The sequence below is a fragment of the Tamandua tetradactyla genome, chromosome 23 (assembly GCF_023851605.1).
Source record: "Tamandua tetradactyla isolate mTamTet1 chromosome 23, mTamTet1.pri, whole genome shotgun sequence".
In the NCBI taxonomy this organism is placed as follows: Eukaryota; Metazoa; Chordata; class Mammalia; order Pilosa; family Myrmecophagidae; genus Tamandua; species Tamandua tetradactyla.
In genome coordinates this window covers 6,646,139-6,672,877 of record NC_135349.1, presented here as the reverse complement: position 1 = coordinate 6,672,877, position 26,739 = coordinate 6,646,139, and the positions used below count along the sequence as shown (strand labels likewise).

At 45.1% G+C, this 26,739-nt stretch overlaps 1 long non-coding RNA gene across 2 annotated transcripts; it reads right to left on the bottom strand.

Moving 5' to 3' along the window:
- Nucleotides 1-3,739: 3,739 nt before the first annotated feature.
- Nucleotides 3,740-14,159, bottom strand: LOC143666466 (uncharacterized). Of its 2 annotated transcripts, none has more exons than XR_013167650.1 (3): nt 14,107-14,159; nt 12,224-12,319; nt 3,740-3,894 (listed from the first exon to the last, which is right to left on the bottom strand). It is a non-coding gene; the product is annotated as an uncharacterized LOC143666466 (long non-coding RNA). The 2 variants fall into 2 exon arrangements; XR_013167649.1 differs by having other exon boundaries at nt 13,856-14,134.
- Between the last annotated feature and the right edge of the window lie 12,580 nt (nt 14,160-26,739).

Here is a 26,739-nt window from a genome sequence, read left to right as displayed (position 1 = left end):
ATACAATGCGGTATTATAACATATCTTCTTCCCCATATCCTTTCTTCACCTAGACTGGTGTATTCATTTTTGCAGCTACTTAAAATAGGCACTTGTTCCTTTAACAATTAAATGAAATATTGCCAGATTTTTAATTTTCTCCTAAACAAAACTGTGTACAAGAAGACAAAAATAAGAAAGCATATATCTGGAAGTAATTACTCTAATTTCTCCAAAAAGATTCCGGTACAAGACGTGATCAGTGAAGTTGCCAAAGCCTAGATGGAAAGACCCAGGCACTTGAGATGTTCTTTTCTTCAGAGGCAATATAATTAGAGGACTTGGTTAACTGAGTATATGCTGTTAAGTGTTTTATTTTGTCTTCTGGTGCAGTGGAAAGTGCCAGCCAAGGAATGTGAAGAGTGAGTCCTAATAGGAACTCTGTCACTAGCCAAGTGGTTTGGGGCAACTCATTTTTGCTCTCTGGATCTCACTTTTTTTGCATGTATGAAATAAGGGATTAGAAGAGAGTTTCCAAAGGTCCTTCCAGCTATACGCGAGCTGACAGTTTAAAGAAGCAGAATCAGTATTCAGTGTGATGAACATTACAGAACGTTGTTCTTTCTGTATACGTTATGAACCACCTTTAGCCAAGAGTGAGTTTGGAAAGGAGGGGTGGTTATGTATAAAGCAGGTAAACCTTCATATAAGGAGCTACAGTTGAAACCTGTTCTCAACAACATGAAAGCTCACCCATGATTTTACTCACAGCACAAAAACCTTGTCTACCTGAAAAATCCTGCACATCTATCTGACTCATGCTATGTGGATGGCTATGTGAATGGCAGAGACCAGGGCCCACAGATTTTCCTCCACTTGGAAAGTCGTGCAGATCTGCAGCAGTGAATCAGCTCCACCTAATCTCTTAGTATAACTGATGCTGCAGCATAGTAGCCACCCACTCATTCACTATGTGTCCTGGCGCCCAGGTCAGCTGAGAGAGAGCCCTCTATGGACTTAAACAATGTGCTGGGAATCCTGATGAGCTCATTCTGCCTCTGTTTTATTGCCCCATCTGTTTGGTTCCCTTGTTCTTCGCACATGCATTTTTATCTTAGTCTTCTGGGAAATGTGCTCATTTCCACCCCAGTGTCAAAGGAGCCCATCTTATACCTTCTTATATTTCCTCCTCTCTGTGTCAGTGCCACTGGGAAGTCAAGAATAGGGGTGTGAGCTCAAAACACAGAATCCAAGGACAGATTCCTACAAACAGGCCTCAGGAACTGTCCTCGGTGCTGAATTTCGATCGGAAGGGGAACTAAGATTTTTTTTTTGAGCAGGATTCAGTAAAGATACAAGAGAATTTGGAGGCTCCAGAAAATCCTAGCTAATGGCTTTTATTCCTAAAATGCCCAGACTTTTTCAAGAGTGGATTTTCACTGGACTGAGCTGTATGGTAGAGCTCATGATTCAAATCCCAGTTCTACAGCTTGCTGTTTGACCTAGAGCAAATGGCTAACCTCTCTGAGCTTCAGTTTTCTCATCTCTAAAATCAAAGCTAAATTTACTATTCAGATAATACACATGAATATTTCTGGCGTATAGCAAGTGCACAATAGATGCTAATTCTCTTTTCCTCGCCCTTTCTCCTCTGAATTCAGAACTGAATTATATGGCTCTTTAAGGTTTAATATTTTCATTTGTTTTTTACAACATCCATTTGTAATTAAATAAAGCAAGACTCCATGAAAAAAAAAAACAACCAACAGTCCAACTTCCTTGGAGGAGACACAAGGGAGTAGAATTTCAGGAAAACTTATTGGTGCTCAGGAAGAGAAAGATATTCTATTTTGTGAGTTTCTTTTAAAGACAAATCACTGTACTTTTAAACTTTAATCAGAGGATTCAGTCAAAGTGAACTATTTCATTTCTACACTTAGAACATATTACTAGACTGTGTGCCAAGGGTCAATAAAAGATTTGTAATCTTTATCATTTCCATGATCTTGAGTTTACATTACTATAGGATCCCCTCCCTCCCGAACAAACCAAATGTTCTTCCTTCAGTACATCTGGGTTCTTCTTGAATAACATATTTCTGGTTTAATTTTAGGAGCATGCGATATGAGACATCGAGTTTCAGGAAGTGTTTCTGTAACAAGTATATGATCACATGTGCCTTGGAGAGCTATAATTTGGGAAATTGATTGCTAATATTACCCAACTGATTTCAACAGCAAAAAAAGACTTGATAATTAACATCCTCTGATTTCAAGCAGTAGAACAAGTCACAGGATAAGCCCAGGATAATGTCTTAGCTTGTTTTTTTTTTAAAAAAGGATAGTAGGTGGGGTGGGGGTAGGGCGCTGGGAGATTGAAGAAAGGGACCTCATTAACATGGTTAACTTTGCAGAAATTTTTTGAGAATGCCATTTCAATTTCTCTCTGTTAGAAAACATAAAGAAAGAGCCTGGGACTTTTTCACAAGTTACAGGTAGTGAAATTGTAACAAGTACCTACTAAATATTTGGAGCACAATATCTCTGTGATTTAGGCACACAGGTAGCGTATGCGACTCTTTGAAAGTGAGAATTGGAAGAGATTTTACGTAATTTTGAAGACTAGGAAACAGTTTAAGAAAGGTGAAAATGTCATATGGCTACTTAACAGTAGTACCAAGTTAAAACTCAGGTCCTCCTGTCCCCAGTTAAGGACTTTTGCCTTTGTATCACTCCCTAACTTACTTATTAATCCATTAACATCCTTAGCTTCCTCTTCAAAACCAGCTTTGTTAAAAAGCAATAATTTGCCACCAAATCCAACTGGTTTTCTTCCTTGTTTTCTGAACAGTTTTTCTTTCTTTCTTCTTCTCTGGATCTCCATTCATTACCTGTGTCCTCAGTATACATGTCCAAAGTTGAGCTTTCCTTAGCTCTCTCCTTTCTTTCTACTCTCTACCTTAACAGTTTCCTGCTTTCAGCTATGGTCTATGTTAGTGTCTCTGCATGGTCTGTATGATATAACAAATTTCATGCTGATTATCACAAGGATATACTATTATCACTTCTAACTCAACATGTCCTCAACTAAATTCATTGTTTCCTTCCCCAAATCTCTCTTCTTCTTCTTGTGTTCTCTAAATCCGCTGTGAGTAATACTTTCAGGTCATCCAAATTCATAACTTTGGAGTCATCTGTATCTTCTCTCCACCCCCAAATCCATTCAAATTCCAGTCAGTTTCTGGGTCCTAATTCTACTTTTACAATATGTCAACTCTATCTTCACTGCTTCAACCTTAATACTTGTGATCTAAACTATGCAATTGTTGTCTAACTGAACACTCCAACTGTGGTCTCTACCATCTCCACTTCAGCTTATATCCTATTTGCAGATCAGTTTTCCTGAAACATAACACAAAAGCACTGCTCAGAAAACTTCAGTATTCCCACATGCAACTTTTTAAACTATTTGGTCTCTATTACTGTCCTCCAACTTCCTATTCAATCGTATTTTCTACCACAACCTTGATCAACCCTTCACTCCAATTAAACCATTTAATGCTTTTCACACATGACCAATACTTTCCATCTTCTAGGTTTGAGTTTTCAGGTTGTCTCCAGTATCTGGAATATGCTTCCCCCCATTTCTGGAACCACAAAGCCCATTTATCCTTCAAGTCTCTGCTTACCTGCCAGCTCCTTCACAAAGTTTACCCTCATTTTGCCCAACCTGAAGTGACACTATAAAAGATGGTCGTTTATCTTCTTTATTTCTTTTGCCACTTTCAGCCCTGTGTTATAATTCTCTTCTCTATTGGACAATGAACTCCTTACGGATAACATCTAGGTCTGACGTACTTCATCCTTTCAATAAAGATTTGTTGGATGTCTCTGGGCACACAGTTCTGTGACAGCACTGTGGGAGAGAGACAAAGGAGATTTTGCTTAGCATATAATCAGATTTTGCAAGTTTGTAGAAAAGAAAGTCACTCTGTTAGAAAGGAAGGGGATATTTTCATGATGCTGTTTGGTATTAAACTGGCCCTTTAAAGGAATAGTGGGTGGAATCGATGGGAAGTTTTGAGTGCCTGGAGAAGAGATCAAGAGAAGGGAAGGCTGAAACCCCTGAAGAAAAACAAGATATGTAGTTAGTCTCCTCTGATTTTCACTCCTTGTTTCAAATCTGTTCTGTTTCCAAGGTTACCTAAAGATAAATTTATTTCATGCCCAGTGGATATCACTCACCTACCATCCAGAAGGAAAAACATGGTCATTATTTTGGCCAGGGGAATAAAATACCTAATTGCATGAATGAACAAAGTGTGAGTAGTAACAATGTTCAGTTTTTCATTGAGCAAAGGAAAGTGGGGATTTGTGTCTGAGATGTCTACACATTCTAGACTTTCTGAAATTCTCCCATCTGGATACCCAGATGGAAGTGTCACAGAAGTGGTTTAGGGTAGGGGCGGGGGAGGTTGGCATTTTTTCCTATAGGCTCTATACCACCACTTGGTGGAGGTTGGGGTGAAAATAATAGAACTCTCTTCCAGCTCACTCAAAGGTTCTGAGCCCTAAGAGCAACTGCAGTTAGAGGGTCAGAGCCAAAACAAGCTCTCCAATGACATTTATCAACATTTTAGATTCACTACAGTCTTGAGCTTTTTTGAACTAAGATTCTTATTGGCTCTTTCATCTCAGCTGACTTATTTTTTCCCCCTAGAAGCCTAATGTTCACACATGGGAGAGCCTCTTCTTAGGCGAATGAAAGGTGCAAAGAGACTGCACATTTTAAATTGCTAATCAGAGAGGAATTGCACCATAACCAGCCTCCCACAGGAAAATATGTTTGTCTCTATTCCAGATGTCCCGTTGCCATCTCCACTCAGCCCCAAGCCACGCAAAGTGGACTTTATGTACGTTGCTGCTTTTGTTGCAGAGATGGTGGCTTATTCTAAACCAGACTCTCTTTTGCTCTGTGATTCAGTCCAGCTAATGAACAGCCCGTCTGAGCTAAGTGGGGAGCGGAAGACATTTCCCTTAAACTTAAGCAGCCTACGTAAATCAGTTCTCCAACTAAGATTTCTTTCCATCTTCAATAAGAGCCAGTCAAACAATCTTTATTCCACTTTGCAACTCAAATGAATCTCAGTTGGGATTCATTAGGAAATATTTTAAAACTCTTAGAATGAAGGAAACGTCTTTTATGGAAAGCGATACTGTATTATGACTGTTTTTAAGTCTAGCTTCCTGAAAACTACATAAGGTAATAAAAGGGTTATGAGAAGAAAGACATAATGCTGTATTGCAGCCTCAAGTCTTTGGGTTTGAAAGATAAAGTCAAATTGATGTAAAACAAAAACAAAAACTTCATGGTATGTGAAAGCAAGAAGAACCTAAGTCAATGTGCAGTATTTTAGGACAAAGCTTACCCTTCATTCTTTTTATTGTATATCATTTTTTCTTTGCCATTTTGGCACTGAAAAAGATTCTCTCAATTTCCAAACCCCATAACAAAATAAATATGCATTAAGTATGCTACTTTAAATTGCAGCTGATGTTTTGATGCTTAATCTTTATTTTAAGCAAATAAGCACTATCTTGAGTCCTGGTTTGAAAACCTAAGCCAGGAAGTATAAGGAATGTGTGTGTTTACTAGGTGCTATGGTGGGAGTAGGTGGGGATTGCCATTTCCTTTTCAGTTGAAATTAACATTAATCCTCAAATAATGATGCTGCAAATTTTGCTGAGGGTTATGTTGCTAGAGTAAACTGGCGAGGAAATATTATCTCAACTGATAAAAACAAAGGATAAAGATTTTGTTTTTGTTCACCTCTGTGTCTCCAGCACTAAAAAAGTGCTAGGCATATTATTAAGTGTTCAATAAATATTTGTTGTAAAAGATATATTGTTGTGTACAGGGATTGCATGCTTCACAAAATATTATCCCCATGAGTAGATGGTGTACTCCATCGAACTTCTTGATCCAGAAAATTGCCTGATGGCCTAATTTGCTTCTGAAAACTGCAGGCAAGACCACTATATTGTATTTATCTGTATACATTGGAAATTTCTATGTCCAGGAGAAACATCAGAAACAAAAGCTCTTCCAATTTTGGCTGCCTTTTGGGGAATAGGGAATGCAAAAGTAGCCTAGTCCCAGAGGATGAAAATTTTAAAAAGGCATCCTTTGAGGAGAAAGGAATGGGGCTGAAAAGCCTCTTCCACTGGAGTAATCTTCAGCTATTGTCTCTAGCATCATTGAAATGAACAATTCTTACAGGACTTCAGCCACCACCCAAGTCACAGACACATAGGTACACACAAATATTATGAATGGAATCTTGGAAATACAAAGCAAAAGAATGAGAGCATTTGCTTACCGTCAACATTATTTTTATTTGGCTACCATAATTCTAGAGCTTTAGGCAAGTACAACACTTGGGAAATCTTAGGCTGACCTGGGTTGCACCAGAGTTATTTCTGTAACCTTTCTCCAATCTTGATGGGCTGATATTGATAACTGGTAGATACAAATGGCTGTTTATCCTCCTAGCCAAAATTAAAGGTGACCCCACACGCACACTGAAATTCTGTTGAATCATCAATTGTCATTATTAAGCACGTACTTCAGAAGGCTATATTTTTTACAAATCTGAAACAGAAATGGCTTTGTCAAGAGCGATCATATTGACCTGTTCTGTGATCAGTATCTGAGCTGACAGACTGGGAGAGAAGGATAGTGAAACTCAATTTCACAACATGCCTTACTCTTGAAAGAAATGGAAAGGAATCAGGAAAGTAAGTGGCAAAATGAGGGGGAGAGCCCATTCAGCAAAATTTCACATCTCTTCTAGTACTAATGAAATGTCCAGGGGATATGGCTTAAGAATTTTTGGCTGTGAAATAAGATCTTGGAGGTCATGTCAAATATTAATGATCTAAAAGCTTGAATTCTCTTATAACAGTTCTTATTCCAAACAGAATTTCCTGATCCCTGAACACAATTACTATCAAGCAAGGCATTTATTGTGGAAATGGATCTTGTTCTTTATGTCATTATCCCATACACTGGATGAAGATAACTGTATTGTGAAATTCCCAGTTACCATAACATCCTCATCTTTAAGAGTCTAGGCCAATAAAAAAGCAATTCCCTTGGATAAACAAACGTGGCTTCAATTTTCTGCTTATTTCTTTTGGTTCCTAATTTCCCTAATAAATTCTTACTGTACTATCAGGCTCTTTGATGTTTTTAAAAATCCAACTTTTAGTTGTTTTCAATGAGATGGTTGGTCTAAATAACCTAGCTCTCCAACTCTATTGAGATCAAATTGTTCAAACTAGGTACATTAAGAAAGGAGATGATAAATGGTTTCTAGAAGCATGTGAGAATATGAGATTGCAATCCTTCCTTTCCCCTTCCTCCAGAATTTACCCAGAAACAAACAAACAAACAAAGTGCAAGTGGGAGGGAATTTTAGGTGTCATTTAGAACAACACCAAGATTTCACAGTTGAGAATATGTAAATCCAGAAAAATAAAAGGACTGGCCTAAAATCAAACTGTTAATTTTGGTAGAGTTTGAACAAGGAACTTATGACTTTCACCCAGTGCTCTCTGCACCTCACCTTGATTATTTCTTTGTTTATTTTTTCCTCCATGTCCTTCTTCAAGAGTCTATAGAGGGCTCTGTACACCATGGGCATTCAGGATGTCTCAAAGACCCATTGATATTACCTTTTCCGTTTCCCCTCTGTGTGCTACAATTTTTACCTTTTGGTAGTCTAAAATAAGCCAGTGAGGTCATTGGAGTCCCTGAAGGAGATAAAAGAAAATGGGGACAGAAAAAGTATTTGAAGAAATAATATTCTAAAATTTTTTAAAAACGATGAAAACTATAAACTCAAAGATCCAAGAATCTCAATGAATCCCAAGCTCAATAAAGATGAAGCAAACTGCACCAAGGCATATCATAATCAACTTGATTAAAACCAGTAGTAAAGAGAAAAATCTTCAATGCAGCCAGACACACTATGTACAGAAGAACAAAATTAAGAATGATAGCAGAATTCTAGTGGAAACAATGCAAGCCAGAAGACAAGAAGCAACATTTTTAAGTTACTGAAATAAAATAAAGGCAAAATAAAGGCTTTTCCAAACATACAAATGACAAGAGTAGTCATTACTGGCAGACCCATGCTACAAGAAACCTAAAAGGAAATCTTCAGACTTAAGAAAAACTATATGAGATGGAGGAATGCATCTGTACAAGGCAACAAAGAGTGTCAGAAATTGTAACTATGGAGACTATATGGCCATCTATAGAGAAAATCCTTTGTAATCTACAAAAAAAGATACTAGAACTAATAAGTGAGTTTAAGACGGTTTTAGCATTCAAGATCAATAGATACAAGTTAATTATACTTCCATTTAATAGCAGCAATCAGAAATTGAACTTGAAAAATGTGATGCCATCCAAAAATATGAAATGCTTAGAAATAAATTTGTCAAAAGATGTACAAAGATTAGTACACTAAAGACTACAAAACATTGCTGAGAGAAATTAAAGTAGACCTAAATAAAAGGAGAAATATACCATATTCATAGATTGGAAGACTCAGCTTTATTAAGATGTTTTTCTTCCCAAATTGACCTATAGATTCAGTGCAATCCTAATCAAACCCTAGAAAGTTGTTTTGTAGAAATTGACAAGCTACTTCTAAAACTCATATGGAAATCCAAAGAACCTAGAATAGCCAAACACTTTTGAAGAAGAACAAAGTTGAAGGACTTACACTGGTTGATAGCAGCACTTAACCTACACTAATAAAGATAATGTGGTATTGGAGTAATGATAGGCAAACAGATAACTTGAACAGAAAAGCAAGTCCAGAAATAGACCCCACATATGTAATCAGTTGATTTTTGACAAAGGTGAAAGTTCGGTGGAGAAAGAATAGTTTGTTTTTTTTTAATTTTGATATCCATGCAAAAAAAATTGAAATCCATACCTTCATCATATTCAAAAAGTAATTCAGGGGGTATAAACAGATTGAGAGGATTTGGGCTTTCTTTTTTATTTATTTTCTGGAGTACTGAAAATGTTCTGAAATTGATCATGGGGACGTACGCACAACTGTGTGATGATACTGTGAGCCGGTGATTGCATACTTTGGATGGTTTGTTTGGTGTGTGACTATATCTCAATAAAACTGCATAAAAACTAAAACTAAAAACCCAAAGGAAAGTCATGGAGTTAGGTGGAGAGATCATTCCATTCCCACAGCTAAGTTCTTGGAAATTAAAAGGCCAAAATTCTAGAGGCATCACACAACTGTTTGACTTTGGGGAGTTCCCCATTCTTTAAAAGGCTGTAAAATTACAACCATCCTAAACATTTCCAAAGGTGATATATACATGTGTTTACATTACATGTATGTGCAAATATGTTTATCTCTATATAGATAGCCAAAGAATTGTTCTATGTAAATAAAAGACTTCTTTTTTTTTTTACAGTGCCATGTACTTAAATTTTGAACCATTGTATAAGATTTTTCTCTTAAGGTTCAATTACAAATATTAGCAGTTTAATAAGTTGAGAGAAAGTAATTCAAAATGTTTCACAGATCTAAATATAAAACCTAAGACCATAAAACTTCTAGAAAAAACATAGGAGAAAATGCTTGTAACTTTGGGCTAGGCAAAGATTTCTTAGATATAAAAAGCATGACCCATTTTTAAAGGGCAATAAATTGGAATTCCTAAAACTTAGAAACTTTTGCTCTTTGAAAGAGTGTTAAGAGAATTTAACAGCTAAGCCACAGGTAGGTCACAGTGGCTCAGCAGGCAGAGTTCCCGTCTGCCATCCTGGAGACCTGGGTTTGATTCCCAGTGCCTGTCCATGCAAACAAGAAAAAAAAAAAAAAAAAACTAAGCCACACACTTGGAGAAAATATTTTCAAATTACACACCTAAAATATTTTCAAATAACGTATCCAGAATATATAAAGAGCTCTCAAAACTCAAACATAAGAAAACAAACAGCACAAGTAAATGGGCAAAGGATTTCAGATGCTTCATCAGAGGGGATGCACAGGTGGCTAATAAGCATATGAAAAGATGTATAACATCATCAGTCTTTGCAGAAATGCAAATTTAAACCACTAGATACCACTTCACACCCGCTAGCACAGAAGGTCTAAAATAGAAAAGACCAGCCAACAAGTGTTGGCGAGCAGGTGGAGCAAGTGAACTCTCATAGGAGTATAAAATGGTACAACCACTTTGGAAAACAGTTTGGCAGTTTCTTAAAAAATTAAACACATACCTAACATATTACCCAGCCATTCTATTCCAAGGTATTTACTGAAGAGAAACGAAATGTCCATACAAAGATTTGTACATGAATGTTTATAGCAGCTTTATTTGTGATAACCAAAGAGTGAAAACAGCCCAAATGTTCATCAGTATATGGACGGATAAACAAATGGTGGCGAATCCATACACAGAAATCTACTCAACAATTACATGGAATGAACTACTGATACATGCAACAACATGGATGAATCTCAAAATAATTATGCAGACCAAAAGGAACCAGAAAAAGAAGAGTAATAATCATGATTCCTTTTGTATGAAATTCTATAAAATTCTATAAAATGCACAACTAATCTATAGCGACATCAAGCAGTCCAACAGGGAGAGTGGAGCACTGAGAGGGGCTGGGAGGAATTACAAATGGCCAGAAGAAGACTTTGGGGAGTGATGGATATATTCATTATATTCATTATGGTGATGGTTTCTTGGGTCTATACATATGTAAAAACTTACCAAACTGTATACTTTATGTGCAGTTTATTTTATGTCAATTATACCTCAATAAAGCTTAATAAAAATGGAAAAACAAGTCAGTGTTCATGAAAGAAGATATAAAATGGCTAATAACAGGAAAAAATAAGCAATTTCTTAGAAAGTTAAACATACATTTGCCATATGATCCAGCAGTCCCACTCCTAAGTAGCTACCCAAGAGAAATGAAAACATATGTCCATGTGAAAACTTGTACAAAAATATTCATAACCGCATTATTCAAAATAGCCCCAAAATGGAAACAATCCAAATGCCCATCAGCTGGTGAATGGATAGACAAAATGTGGTCTATGGATGCAATGGAATACTACTCAGCAAAAAAAAAAAAAAAGAAGGAACGAACTACTGATACATACCCCAAAACATTATGCTAAGTGAAAAAAAAGCCTAAATAATGTATGATTTCATTTATATGAAATGCTCAGAATAGGCACATCTAGGGATACAGAAAACAGATTAGTAGTTGCCTAGACCTGGAGATGGGAATAGGAATCAACTGCAGAGGGGCACAGGGGATCTTTTGAGGGTGATAGAAATGCTCTAAAACCAGATTGTGTTGACGGCTGCACAACCATTATCAAATTTAAATTGTACATTTAAAACAGGTAGATTTCATAGTAGGTAAATTATTTACCAATAAAGCTGTTCAGTGAAAAAAAAAAGCCAGGGAGGTCAGCAATAGCTAGAATACAAGGCACCAAGGACTGCTGTGGGCTCTCATAGTTACATGCAAACATATGTCCATGTGACGTAACATGAATGAATGATTGTACACGTGAAATCACGCTTTTGTACATATAGGAATATATAAATCTAAATAATGCAAGCATATGATATAACTGTACTTTGGAGTTAACAGTTACACCTGAGATGCCATAAATGTGCATTTGAGGCAAAAACACATGCATGAGATGACACCTGTAATGGCACAGAGTGAAAAGATAATATGATTTTAGTAGAAGAAAACCAAATGATAATTTTTCATTGCGTGAACACTAATTTCCTTCCTCCCTCCTGAATTTATAGTCTAAGATCCTGAGCTGAGGCTCCTCTTACCTGCCCCTAAACCACCTTATCTTGTTACTCCCTCTGACCTCAGAAGGAAAATGCAATCGTCCAGCCTTCTGCGCCCCTTGGACGCGGAAACTGACTAGCCAATACTTTGTCCACCCCACACACTATTTGTCCTGGGACATTTCCAGTTTAGCCCAGAGGATTTTTCTCTGAAACTGCAAAGAAAATAAAACAAAACAAATTACCACCTCTTAGAGAAGAAGCACTTTGGGTAAAGAGATAATAATGTTTTACAAAAAGGATTCTTCTTTGTTTCCTGCCTGGGTAAGAGGCCAAGGCCGGACTTGAGTTGAGTTACAAACCTCTGGGGAAGATTAGGTGAGCCGTTCTCGATGATTCATTTAGACCTTGACTGAGTTTTTTCAAGGTTAAGTAAAACTGATCCTTAGAGAAGCTTCCTGAAATAAAGTACAAAAAAAAAAACAGTTGTATAAACCTATCAAAGCATGCAAGTCTTTCAGAAAAATCTGTCTGCCTTTTTCTCTCTTTCTCTGTCTCTTTTTCTCCCCTCCCACCCACCACCCAACAGTCAATCTGTGAAATAATCCCGCTGGGTCACATTTCCTCATCTGTAAAGGGAAGAGTTGTGTTCTATCTAAGGCCCGTGTGAAAGGATTCCGCTTGGAAAGGCTGCGACATCTACTGTTTGCTAGTTGACCATGCTTCCATCACAGCCACGACCAGGCCATGTTTTAAGATGCAGACCAAAATCGTCCACAGTATTCTGCTCATGGGAGGTCAGAAAATGGAAGAATTTTTAAAAATCTAGTGGAGGAACCTGTTTTTAAGGTCTGCAGGAGACCGGGGAGCTGATTTAACTGATTTTTAAAAATCGATTCAGGTTGCATCTGCTGAAATGAATCTCAGCCCCGCCTGTCCATTCGAATCCCCTGGGGCTTCAGTTGTTTAGGGTTGGGGTGTTCAGCTGTCATTGTTGGGGAGCTGGTTGAGCACTGCCGTCAGGGCTGAGCACGCCCCCGTTTGCACTACACCAAATATCAGGGCGGGCGCAGGCCACAGTCCAAACTTCGGCTCTTTGGACATTTGGATTTTTCAGCTCTGGGCAAGTCCAGCCTAAGTGTGAGTCAACCCCTGGGAGGCAGGGGTCTTTCTTCTCCAAAACCCCAGGCCCAGCAGCCCGTGAATGGGTCACACGTGCTGCCGTGTGAATAAAAAACTGTCATTTTCTGCAAACCAAACGTATTTTCAATATTTTTACGTTATGCGAGTAATAATTGCTCTTCACAATAATTCAAATAATTCAGGGATAAATAGATGAAAATTAATAATTTCCCCTTCTCTGCCCCAAATACAACTCCCTTGAATTAACCAGCATTAGCAGTTGACAATATATCCTTCCATGCCAGGTGTGAAAGGATACACATGCACAAGAATATACAAATATATAAACTCATATATCGTGGGTTTGTTCTTTGTTCTTTCTTCCTTTGCCATACACAGAAAAGAGATGTTTCTGAATTTATTTTTTTTTCTGCAGTGTGCTTTATTCACTTAATGTATATCATGAGACTTTCAGTAAAACCTGGTGGGTTAAACATCCTCCCGAAACCTCACAAAAACGGCAGTAAAGGGACTAAAAGGGCATGAGCTACAAGGATAAAGAGAGCGGGAAAGGAGAAGAGAACAATAAAATCTTGCAACCGGATGGCAGATGGAGGTGCTGAAATTGTCCAAGAAGACCAGAGAAACGAAAACTGGGCACTAGGGAAAGCCAAAAACCCACTGTTTTCCAATACAAAATCCCAGACAAGCTGAGGATTTGGAGACCCTGGGCGCTTCTGAAAGTGGGCGTGCAGACCGACGCTGGAAACACGAAGCCAGGCTGAGAGTCTGCGTGAGAAGCTCTAGGATCCTTGAATCCCGCCGCCCAGCCTGAGCTGCCTTCCCAGACCCTCCCCACCCCTCCCATCTACCACGACTGAAGACCAGAGGAGCAGTTCTCAAACTTGAACGAGCATCAGGATTCCCTGGAGCGTCCCTGAGGCAGCAGACCCAAGGTGGGGCCTGAGAATTTAAATGTCCAATCCATTTGCAGAAAAAGCGATGCTGAGAGTGCCATTAGGGAAAACACCCGGCCAGAGAGTCACTCTGATTTTAGACATGGGCCCGCAAGGCACAGACAAGGGGGCAGCTACCGTGCAGAAAACAGAGATTATGTGAGCACCTGCAAATCTACAAACCGATGATTACGGTGAGACCTTCAGCCCTGTCTCCCTGTTCTAGAATGTTCTCCTAGAATGTTAGAAGCCAGATGATGTTCTAGGCGGGAGACTGATATTCTCTGAGGAATCTGATCAGCCCCAAGGAAAAGTAAATCACATGGTTTGGTAGTTGGGGACCTCCCCCCACCCCACCCCCAGTGAAGGACCCACTTCTCCCAGCAGGGGTTCTCCAATGGACTGGATCAATCAATTAGATCATAAGCCGCAGGATGGGGCCCTGGCATTTGTATTTGTTCTAAAGCTCCCTAGGACATGATCACATACAGCCAGGTGGACAACCAAATATCACAGGCAACAAGCCACGACCGCATGCACACACAATTACCAACTGTACTTCTCTCTTAAGGTTGAGTGGAAAAGCTGAAGATCATCAGATATTTGAGGTTGCTCTAATGTGAAAGTCCGAGGCCAAAAACAAGGAGGAAAAAAAGAACTCTAAGGAAACAAATAATGCAACGAGCAGAAGCACACTTTGGAAAAATTATAAATTATATCTTCAGACAGATCAAAGAACACTTTGGAAAAATGATAAATGATATCTTCAGAGGGATCAAAGAAGTTATCACATCCATGAAAAGAGAACAGGAGGTCCCAGAAAGAACATTCAGAGAATAAAAAAGGCCTCTTGCAAATTAAACATGTTGTGACGGAAATACAATTTTTCAATAAAAGGTTTAGAGGTTAAGCTGAGGAAATCTCCCCAAGAACAGAACCGAAAAAGGGAGAGAGATGAAATTGGAAAAAAAAAGATAAGAAAATTAGAACATCAATTCAAAGAATCGAATACTTGAATAATAGATAATCCAGAAAGAGAGAGCAAAGAAAATAGTGGGGAAATTATTAAAGTAATAAGTCAAAAGAATGGCCCCAAAGTAGATTGCTGGTTGCCCAGGGTTGGCGGGGGAATGATTGTAAATGGGCACAAGGTTTGTTTTGGGAGTGATGGGCAGGTTCTAAAAAACTTATATTATGGTGATAACTGCACAACTGTATAAATACACTAGCCACCATTGCAATTGTACACCATAAATGGGCCAATTTTATTGCATGTAAATTTTATCTAAATATGGATATTGTTTACAATATTCCTATACTGGTCCTGGCACCATGGGATCAATTGTTGGGATCAACAATTTCATCCTGATCAAAAGGGGGGATAGAAGGGTAACAAATAAGGAATCAGTGGCTGAGAGAGTTCAAAAAGAGTCAAGAGGCTACCCTGGAGTCACTCATGCAAGCTTCAGTTAGACATTGCTACCTATCATAACTTGCCAACCCCCAACCAAAACCATTCCAGCCAATCCTAAAGAACACCTGGGACATTATATAAGATTCTACAAAGGTTCCATGCACTAGGGTAACTTTCCAGAAACCTACAACGTCCAGATGCGTCCCTGCACCAGATAATGCAGGGGGGCCGGCCCTTTCAGAATATCAACTAATTCCACCCCTACCCCATGTTGTCAACAGCCCCTTCCAACATGAAAAAGTTAGAATGGCCATAGCCCAAACACCCCTAAACAGTGGGAGAAAGATCAAAGGTGATGGTGAAGTTATACAGAGAAGGTAGGGTTTAACAAACGAGTATGAGTGCTGAATCATTATATTGATATTTCTTTTAGTCTCCAGTATCTTAGAGCAGCTAGAAGTAAAAACCCAAAATGATGGAATTGTAACCCATACCAAACTCTTAAATCTGTTCTGTATCTACTTGTCGAAATGTACTTTGAAAATCATTGCTTTTTTTTCTTTTATTTGTATACGTTATATTTGACAATAAATAACATTTTTTAAAAATGTCCCCAGAACTACAGGATATGTGTGTGTGCCCAGATTAAAGGGCCCATGCAAAATTAGACCTATGCTGAACCACATAATTGTGTAATTTCAGAATACTGGAGAGAAACAGAAAGTCCCTACAAAGAAAATAATTCACATAGGAAAGATCAGGAAATAGAATGGCATCAGACTTCTCGTCAATAACACTGAACTAGAATTCTACACCAAGCAACCTTTCAGTCTAGCACAAGGATTGACTAAAGAATGGTTGAAAGCCCATTGACCAATACCCAACCACATAAGGGACACACAAACTCTGTTCTGAAGGTCCACAGCACTGCACCCGTTGTTTCACTACGGCAAAAGTGTGAGTCATGCTCACTTAGAAGCCAGCTTGCAGCAGCCAGTGGACTCACCTCCACTGCTCATGGGTTTTGTTGGTTTGGGCCGGCCGGCACACACCCAGCATTTCTCACAGCATGACAGTAACTTTGTGAAATTGTGAGCATGACCCTGAAAAGCAAAGCTCACAGCCAGCAGTGGTACTGGACATAGAGCTTAAGACTTCAGGCTTTAGATTAAGCAAGTCCAGAGTGTAGCTTTGTAACTTTGAGCCAATTACCATTTAACCTATTAAAATTGAATTTCCTGTCCTGTAAAATAGAATGATGGGATCTTCTCTTTGGGTTATTGTGAGGATTAGGGAAGATACAATCTGTTAGGTGCTGGGCAACAGACCCAAGAGAGAGTAGCCCTCGCTAATCATTATTATCACTGATAGCAATAAAAATACAGAGGTCTAAGGAAGGGATGTAGGTGGTCAGTCTGGTGACTTATGATTGTCAGACTATTTGCACGTTTGGGGTTGTCTGCCTTTTATTATGTCCTCACTGTCAAAGCATTGATTTCTCCTCTTTTTTTCATTCAAGCGGAGATGGATTTTTCATTCTACTCATGATCTGTTGGGAAAAGGCCTAATGGTTTATATCTCTATCTGTGACGCTGTCTGAGCCGCAGCTTCAGGGTCTGAAAATCTTTCTCTTCTCTCATTGACTTCTCACTGCTAACATCATACTTCGGTCCGGCCTGGTGGGTGTGATTGTCTATTCCAGGCGCGGACCGGGAAGCACCGGCAGAGAGCCCTGACGCAGGGCTGGTTTGGCAGAGGGCCCTGCGCGTGGTTTCGGGGCTCACCTGCGCTGCCTGCAACCCTGAAAGCGCCCGGGCGAAGCACCCCGCCGGGGTTGCCGAGGCAGCCCAGGCGCAAACGTGTTGTCCGGTTGCCACACCAGCGCCTCACGCGGGGTCGCTGGTTTTCCGTCCTAGGCCCGCCGCCCCGGGGCGGCTCTCCAGGCAGACCCGAGCCGGGTCGCCGCGTCCCCAGTGCGGCGTGGCCAGGGCCGGGCGGCCGGGAGCGGGCGGAGGAGAGGGGCTCCGGCCCGGGGTGGACGGAGGGCGGCGGACGCGCTGCGGCGGGTGTGCGCGGGCCTGGGAGCCCAGCCCGGCCTTGCGGCCGCTGAGCCACCCGCCACGGGCACGCTGCCGCCAGGTCGCTCCTGAGTGCACGCAACACACAGCCCCGAGGGGTACACACACACACACCACACACAGCCCCGAGGGGAACACACACACACACCACACACAGCCCCGAGGGGAACACACACCACACACAGCCCCGAGGGGAACACACACACACCACACACACCTCCGAGGGGAGCACACACACACAACACACACCCCCGAGGGGAACACACACACACAACACACAGTCCCGAGGGGAACACACACACACAACACACAGCCCCGAGGGGAACACACACACCACACACACCCCCGAGGGGAGCACACACACACAACACACACCCCCGAGGGGAACACACACACCACACACAGCCCCGAGGGGAACACACACACAGCACACACAGCCCCGAGGGGAACACACACACACAAAACACACCCCGAGGGGAACACACACAACACACAGCCCCGAGGGGGACACACACACACCACACACAGCCCCGAGGGGAACACACACAACACACAGCCCCGAGGGGAACACACACACACAAAACACACCCCGAGGGGAACACACACACACAGCACACAGCCCCGAGGGGAACACACACACACAAAACACACCCCGAGGGGAACACACACACCACACACACCCCCGAGGGGAACACACACACACCACACACCACACACAGCCCCGACGGGAACACACACAACACACAGCCCCGAGGGGAACACACACACACAAAACACACCCCGAGGGGAGCACACACACACCACACACAGCCCTGAGGGGAACACACACACACCACACACCACACACAGCCCCGACGGGAACACACACAACACACACCCCGAGGGGAGCACACACACACAACACACACCCCCGAGGGGAACACACACACACAACACACACCCCCGAGGGGAACACACACACACAACACACACCCCCGAGGGGAACACACACACAACACACAGCCCCGAGGGGAACACACACACACAACACACACCCCGAGGGGAACACACACACACAACACACAGCCCCGAGGGGAACACACACACACAACACACAGCCCCCAGGGGAACACACACAACACACAGCCCCGAGGGGAACACACACACACAACACACAGTCTGAGGGGAACACACACAACACACAGCCCCGAGGGGAACACACACACACAACACACACCCCCGAGGGGAACACACACACACAACACACACCCCGAGGGGAACACACACACACAACACACACCCCCGAGGGGAACACACACACACCACATACACCCCCGAGGGGAACACACACCACACACAGCCCCGAGGGGAACACACACACACAACACACACCCCCGAGGGGAACACACACACACCACACACAACCCCGAGGGGAACACACACACACAACACACACCCCCGAGGGGAACACACACACACCACACACAACCCCGAGGGGAACACACACACACAACACACACCCCCGAGGGGAACACACACACACAACACACACCCCCGAGGGGAACACACACACACAACACACACCCCCGAGGGGAACACACACCACACACAGCCCCGAGGGCAGCACACACACACCACACACCACACACAGCCCCGACGGGAACACACACAACACACACAGCCCCGAGGGGAACACACACCACACACAGCCCCGAGGGGAACACACACACACACAACACACAGCCCCGAGGGGAACACACACACAAAACACACACCCCGAGGGGAACACACACACACAACACACAGCCCCGAGGGGAACACACACACACAAAACACACCCCGAGGGGAACACACACACCACACACAGCCCCGAGGGGAACACACACACACAACACACACCCCGAGGGGAACACACACACACAACACACAGCCCCGAGGGGAACACACACACACAAAACACACCCCGAGGGGAACACATACACACAACACACACCCCGAGGGGAACACACACACACAAAACACAGCCCCGAGGGGAACACACACACACCACACACAGCCCCGAGGGGAACACACACACACAACACACAGCCCCGAGGGGAACACACACACACAACACACACCCCCGAGGGGGGAAAACACACACAACACACAGCCCCGAGGGGAACACACACACACAACACACACCCCCGAGGGGGGAAAACACACACAACACACAGCCCCGAGGGGAACACACACACACAACACACACCCCCGAGGGGGGAAAACACACACAACACACAGCCCCGAGGGGAACACACACACACACAACACACACCCCCGAGGGGGGAAAACACACACAACACACAGCCCCGAGGGGAGCACACACACACCACACACAGCCCCGAGGGGAACACACACACACCACACACAGCCCCGAGGGGAACACACACACACCACACACAGCCCCGAGGGGAACACACACACACAACACACAGCCCCGAGGGGAACACACACACACAACACACACCCCCGAGGGGGGAAAACACACACAACACACAGCCCCGAGGGGAGCACACACACACAACACACACCCCCGAGGGGGGAAAACACACACCACACACAGCCCCGAGGGGAACACACACACACAACACACAGCCCCGAGGGGAACACACACACACCACACACAGCCCCGAGGGGAACACACACACACAACACACAGCCCCGAGGGGAACACACACACACCACACACAGCCCCGAGGGGAACACACACACACAACACACACCCCGAGGGGAACACACACACACCACACACAGACCCGAGGGGAACACACACACACAGCACACAGCCCCGAGGGGAACACACACACACCACACACAGCCCCGAGGGGAACACACACACACAACACACACCCCGAGGGGAACACACACACACCACACACAGACCCGAGGGGAGCACACACACACCACACACAGCCCCGAGGGGAGCACACACACACAACACACAGCCCCGAGGGGAACACACACACACACACACAACACACCCCCCCGAAGGGAACACACACACACAACACACAGCCCCGAGGGGAACACACACACACACACAACACACACCCCCGAGGGGAACACACACACACAACACACACCCCCGAGGGGAACACACACACACCACACACAGCCCCGAGGGGAACACACACACACAACACACAGCCCCGAGGGGAACACACACACACAACACACACCCCCGAGGGGGGAAAACACACACAACACACAGCCCCGAGGGGAGCACACACACACAACACACACCCCCGAGGGGGGAAAACACACACCACACACAGCCCCGAGGGGAACACACACACACAACACACAGCCCCGAGGGGAACACACACACACCACACACAGCCCCGAGGGGAGCACACACACACAGCACACAGCCCCGAGGGGAACACACACACACCACACACAGCCCCGAGGGGAACACACACACACAACACACACCCCGAGGGGAACACACACACACCACACACAGACCCGAGGGGAACACACACACACAGCACACAGCCCCGAGGGGAACACACACACACCACACACAGCCCCGAGGGGAACACACACACACAACACACACCCCGAGGGGAACACACACACACCACACACAGACCCGAGGGGAGCACACACACACCACACACAGCCCCGAGGGGAGCACACACACACAACACACAGCCCCGAGGGGAACACACACACACACAACACACCCCCCCGAAGGGAACACACACACACAACACACAGCCCCGAGGGGAACACACACACACAACACACAGCCCCTAGGGGAACACACACACACCACACACAGCCCCGAGGGGAACACACACACACACAACACACACCCCCGAGGGGAACACACACACACAACACACAGTCTGAGGGGAATGCACACACACAACACACACCCCAAGAGGAACACACACACACAACACATAGCCCTTAGGGCAACACAAACACACAACACACAGTCCCCAGGGGAGCATACATACACAACACACAGCCCTCAGGGGAACACACACACACACACAGCCCCGAGGTGAACGCACACACAACACACAGCCCCGAGGGGAACACACACACACAACACAGAGCCCAGAGGGGAACACGCACACAACATATAACCCGAGGGGAACACACACCACACAACACACAGCCCTGAGAGAAACACATACACACAACACAGAGCCGTGAAAGGAACACACACACACTCACACACACACCGATTCTCACTTTTCTCTTCTAATCCGTGCACACTGCTCTGCAGCCCGCGCGTGTCCTCTCAGCCGCCCCTGGCGCCCTCACCAGCCCTGCTCAGTGCAGACGTGAGGGCGGGACACGGCTCGACCCGGCCTCCCGGGCAGCACGCGGTGGCGCTGGCATTTGAAACCACGTTTCCCGGCTGGAAATGACAAATATTTCCATGACACCACGGCGCTTCTCCTGGAACAATCATACCAGTAAAACGAGTATCAGACACTCACTGTGGGCCAGGTCACGTCCTAAGCATTTTGCACATCGTGTTAAGTTATTTCAGCCTCCCGGCTAACCCAGTTTCACAGAGGAGGGACAGGTGCACAGAGAGATCACTTTTTTACTCCCCAAAACAGTGGATTGTGAATAGTTTAAAGAGGGTGCATGCGAAAGGAGCTCTGTGCATTCAAAGACTCCACTGGACTTTTTCTCTTTTTCTGTCTGGAGGTCGTATTTTTCCAAATTATTTATTTCCTGTCAGTAACGGAAGGAAGGGTTTTCCAAATGCCAGTTAGATGCATGTCCGGATGCAGCTAAGGCCGTGGTGGGGGGCTAGTGTGGGAGCTTCCCCAGAAGGAGGAGGCAGAGCCCCTCCCCTTAGCAGCCCCCCACTTTGTGAGAGGGGCCAGGCTGTCCCCCCTCCGGCAGGCAAGCGCCATCCAGCCTGGTGCCCATTTCACCTCGGCTGTATAAAGCGCTTTACTTAGGGCCACGTCTGCCAAGCCTCAGGGTACCTCGGGGTCTGACATTGCCAGCCTCCCTACCCGAGCTGTGCTCACAGTATTTTGTAGACAAAGGGTGTAGACCCTGCACCCTTTGACCCAAACCTACTCTCGGGGTTCCTGACATGCTCAGGCTTTCTTTCTGCAGGAATCATTTCTGCTCCCTGATTATTTAGAGACCTTTTTAAAGATCCCTTCCAGATCTATGGTTTGCTTTGGTTTTTTCATTTTACCCCGAGTTCCAGCAGCCAGAGCTGCAGCGCGCATGTCCGTGAAGGGCAGTGCTGAACCCCATTTCCGTGGGGCGCATTCGCCGGCCTGACAGATCCGCAGCCTCTCACGCCAGGGAGAGTCCTGGCCCAAAAGTGGTGGTTCCACTCTCTCTCTAAGCCTGTTTGATCAAAAACTCAATCAACATTAGTGGTTTATGTCCGTCTTTTCTCTCTGCTGACGTCCCACGACCTGGATACCTTCACCCGTTCGCCCACTGGGGACGTTCACACCTGGCCCCACGCTGGGAGCTGGAGCTACAAGGATGAAAACGGTAGTCGCCGCCCCTCAGGGCACACAGGTCAATCATATCTGGGGCTAGGGGGACCAGGAAGTAGAAGAGGCCCAAGAGAGGAATGCCCAGCTCACACCTGGGAATCAGGGAAGGCTTGAGCGAATGGGGATAGAGAACGAAGGCAGAAGAGTGGATGGGTCAAAGGGACTTGAGGGAGTCCCATGGGCAGGGGGAGCTGAGGCCCCGAGAACTTCTAGGCTGACACAAGCCCCCTCACTACGTGTGCACAGGCCTCCTCAGTAGGTCTTACTTTCTCAGGGCTGCTGTAACAAATCATCCCAGACAGAGTGACCCCAAACCATAGAAAGTTATGGTTTCAGTTCTGGAAGTGAGCAGTCCAAAACCAAGCTGTGGGCAGGGCCACGCTCCCTCCCCAGGCCCTAGAGAAGGGTCTTCCCACCTCTCCCAGCTGCTGGGGGCCCCAGGGGCTCCTTGGCTTATGGGAGCTTCACTCCCAGCTCTGCCTCTGTCTCTATCTGGCCGTCTTCTGCCTGTGTCTCCATCTCTGTGTCTCCATCTGCGTCTCCATCTCTGAGTCTCCATCTGTGTCTCCATCTCTGTGTCTCCATCTCCATGTCTTCATCTCCGTGTCTCCATCTGTGTCTCCATCTCCATGTCTCCATCTCCGTGTCTCCATCTCCGTGTCTCCATCTCTGTGTCTCCATCTGTGTCTCCATCTGTGCCTCCATCTCTGTGTCTCTATCTCCTTGTCCCATCTCCATGTCTCCATCTGTATCTCCATCTCTATGTCTCCATCTGTGTCTCCATCTGTGTCTCCATCTCTGTGTCTCCATCTGTGTCTCCATCTCTGTGTACCATCTCCGTGTCTCCATCTCTCCTTCCTATGAGGACACCAGGTGGATTGGATGAAGGGTCCACCCTACTCAGGTGTGAACTCATCCTCACAATGACATCTGCAACAACCAAATAAGGCCACGTTCTGCACTACGGTGAGTGAGGACTTCACCGAATCTTTGGGAGTGGACACAATTCAACCCAGAGCATGTGCCTAAGGTCAGAAGCAGAACATTCAAGAGAAGTGTCAGAAAATGAGGCTGCCTAGAGAAGCAAAGGTCACCTCACGCAGAGCCTCCAGCGCCACCTTAGGGAGCCGGGGCTTTACTCTGGGGTGTTTGCATACTCCCTCCCCCTCCCCCAGGACAGTCGCTCCCACCAACTGGTTGATGCAAGAACTGAAAAGCTGAGGTCCTGCCCCCAGGCAGGATAAGTGCCAAGGGCTGAGGCCTTCCTTGCAACTGTATCTGGGTACAACACCTCTGCCCTTCACTTCCTCCAACATTATCTCCCTCATGGAACCCTGAGAGTCTCAGAGCCTCTTCCTGGGGAACCGGACCCCCGACAGGTGAGGTCAGGAGTGACCCAAGGAAACAGAATCAGAAGGGGGAACTTGGAGCTGATTCACCCGCCCTCCCCCCGCCCTCCCCCGCCCTCCCCCGCCCTCCCCCACCCTCCCCCACCCTCCCCCACCCCTCAGCCGTCCCTCACCCCCACCTCCCTCACCCCCCACCCATTGGCAGCAGCATGATTGGCAGAATCCTTGGTAGGTGGGTGTGGTAATTAGAGTCAGTTGTCAACTTGGCCAGGTGAACGTGCCTAGTTTTGTTGCTGCGGACATGAGCCAGTGGTACGTGAACCTCATCTGTTGCTGATTTACATCTGCAGTCGGCTAGGAGGCATGCCTGCTGCAATGAATGACTTTTGACTTAAGTGGCTGGTGCTTAAATGAGAGAGCTCAGTGTAGCGCAGCCCAAGCAGCTTGGCATGCCTCATCTCAGCTCAGGCCTTTGGAGATGCAGAAAGAAATCACCCCGGGGAAAGTTGTTGGAACCCAGAGGTCTGGAGAGAAGGCCAAAAGAGATTGCCCTGTGCCTTCCCACGTAAGAAAGAACCTCAGTGGAAAGTTAGCTGCCTTTCCTCTGAAGAACTAACAAAATAAATCCCCTTTTATTGAAAGCCAATCCATCTCTAGTGTGTTGCATTCTGGCAGCTAGCAAACTAGAACAGTGGGGCTCTAAAAGTGTCTTCACGGTGTGCCAGGCAACTCTGAAAGCCTTCACTGGTGGAGAGCTGGAGTACAGGGGGACTGGGCCAGCGTCTCAGGCTTTGCAGCAGTGAAGGGACGAAGTGATTTTCTAAGGGCAGTAAAATGGATTGATTTTTAATGTGCGCCCACGAATGCCTTGGAGAAAGCCCATAAAAGGTCAGAGGGCCTTCCTGACAGTTTACAAAGAGGCTCTTATCTTCTGCAGCTAGGAGACAGACAAAGTCAGGCTGGGACATCAGCCAAAGAGCATGAGGGCTCCAGAGAACCCTGGATTCTCAGCTCCAGCAAGTCCGCTGTGTTGAGGCCAGGGCCTGAGTGGGACAGGGTGGGACCTGAGACTTGAGATGGGGACATCTGGCCGATGGGCTGGAACACCTGTGCCAGTGGGCCACCCCTCCCAGGGAGACGGTGCAGAGACCTGAGCCTTCCAAAGCCACGTCCCCCATCTCCTCTGCAGTCACCAGATATGAGGGGGTCCCACACATCCCAGCTGGAGAAGTGCCGGGACAGCTAAGGGATGAGAATGGCAGTACCCGGGAGCAGCTGAAGGACCCAACTACAAGCACCAGTAGGAGCTGGGAGAGTATGGATGGGACTGGACCTGTGGCCCTGGACCCAGAGGAGTGGGACACAGATAGGATAAGAGTTTATGGACGTGGACACGCTCTCCCATATACTGCATTTAATACTCTGGCAAGGCCCCCTGGAGAAGATGCTAACATGTCACTATCATGTGTCCTGGAAGAAAGCAGTGGCCCACCCTAGATGAAGTAGGAATGTCAAACTGCTGTGACGGATAGGGACCGAAAGGCTCAAACGGCTCAGAAGTGGGCATTCCCCACTGTGTCAGTTTGAAAGGATTTATGTACTCTGGGAAAGGCATGTTTTAATCCTAATCAATCTTGTAAGAGCAAGATTTCTTCTAATCCCTATTCAGTACTATAGGTAGGAAACTTCATTAGGTTATCTCCATGGAGATATGACTCAATCAATCGTGGGTATTAAACTTGATTAGGTGGAGACGTGTCTCTAACCATTCTATGTGGGTCTTGATTCATTTACTGGAATCCTATAAAAGAGGAGACGCTTGAGAGAGAGTCCCTTTTGAGAATGAGGAGAGAGCCGCAGAGCCATGACAGGAGGACGAGAGAACCACAGAGTCCACCAGCCAGCGACTTAGGAGATGAAGAAGGAAGACACCTCCCGGGGGAGCTTCATGGAGCAGAGGCCTGGAGAGGAAGCCAGGAGACGCCGCCATGTTCGCCATGAGCCTTTCCAGCTGAGAGAGAAACGCTCATCTTCATTGGCCTTTTTAAACCAAGGTTATCTTCCCCTGGATGCCTTAGATTGAACATTTCTACTGACTTGTTTTAATTTGGACAATTTCACAGTCTTAGAACTGGAAACTAGCAACTTTATTAAATTCCCCTTTTTAAAAGCCGTTACGTTTCTGGTGTATTGCATTCCAGCACCTAGCAAACCAGAACACCCACTAAACTCTATGCATGCAAACACCTAGCCTAGGATAGCAAAGCTTAAGATATCTAAGAAGATACATTTATTTTGATAGCTTAGGATTCATTTGCTCCCCTTTAAATTTTCTTTTTTCAATGTTCCATGCACAAGAAACTTTCCATCTCAGGTCATCTGGAGAAAAAAATCCCACCCCCTTCTTTGGCTCACAGTCATTTTGAACATGAAATATTCA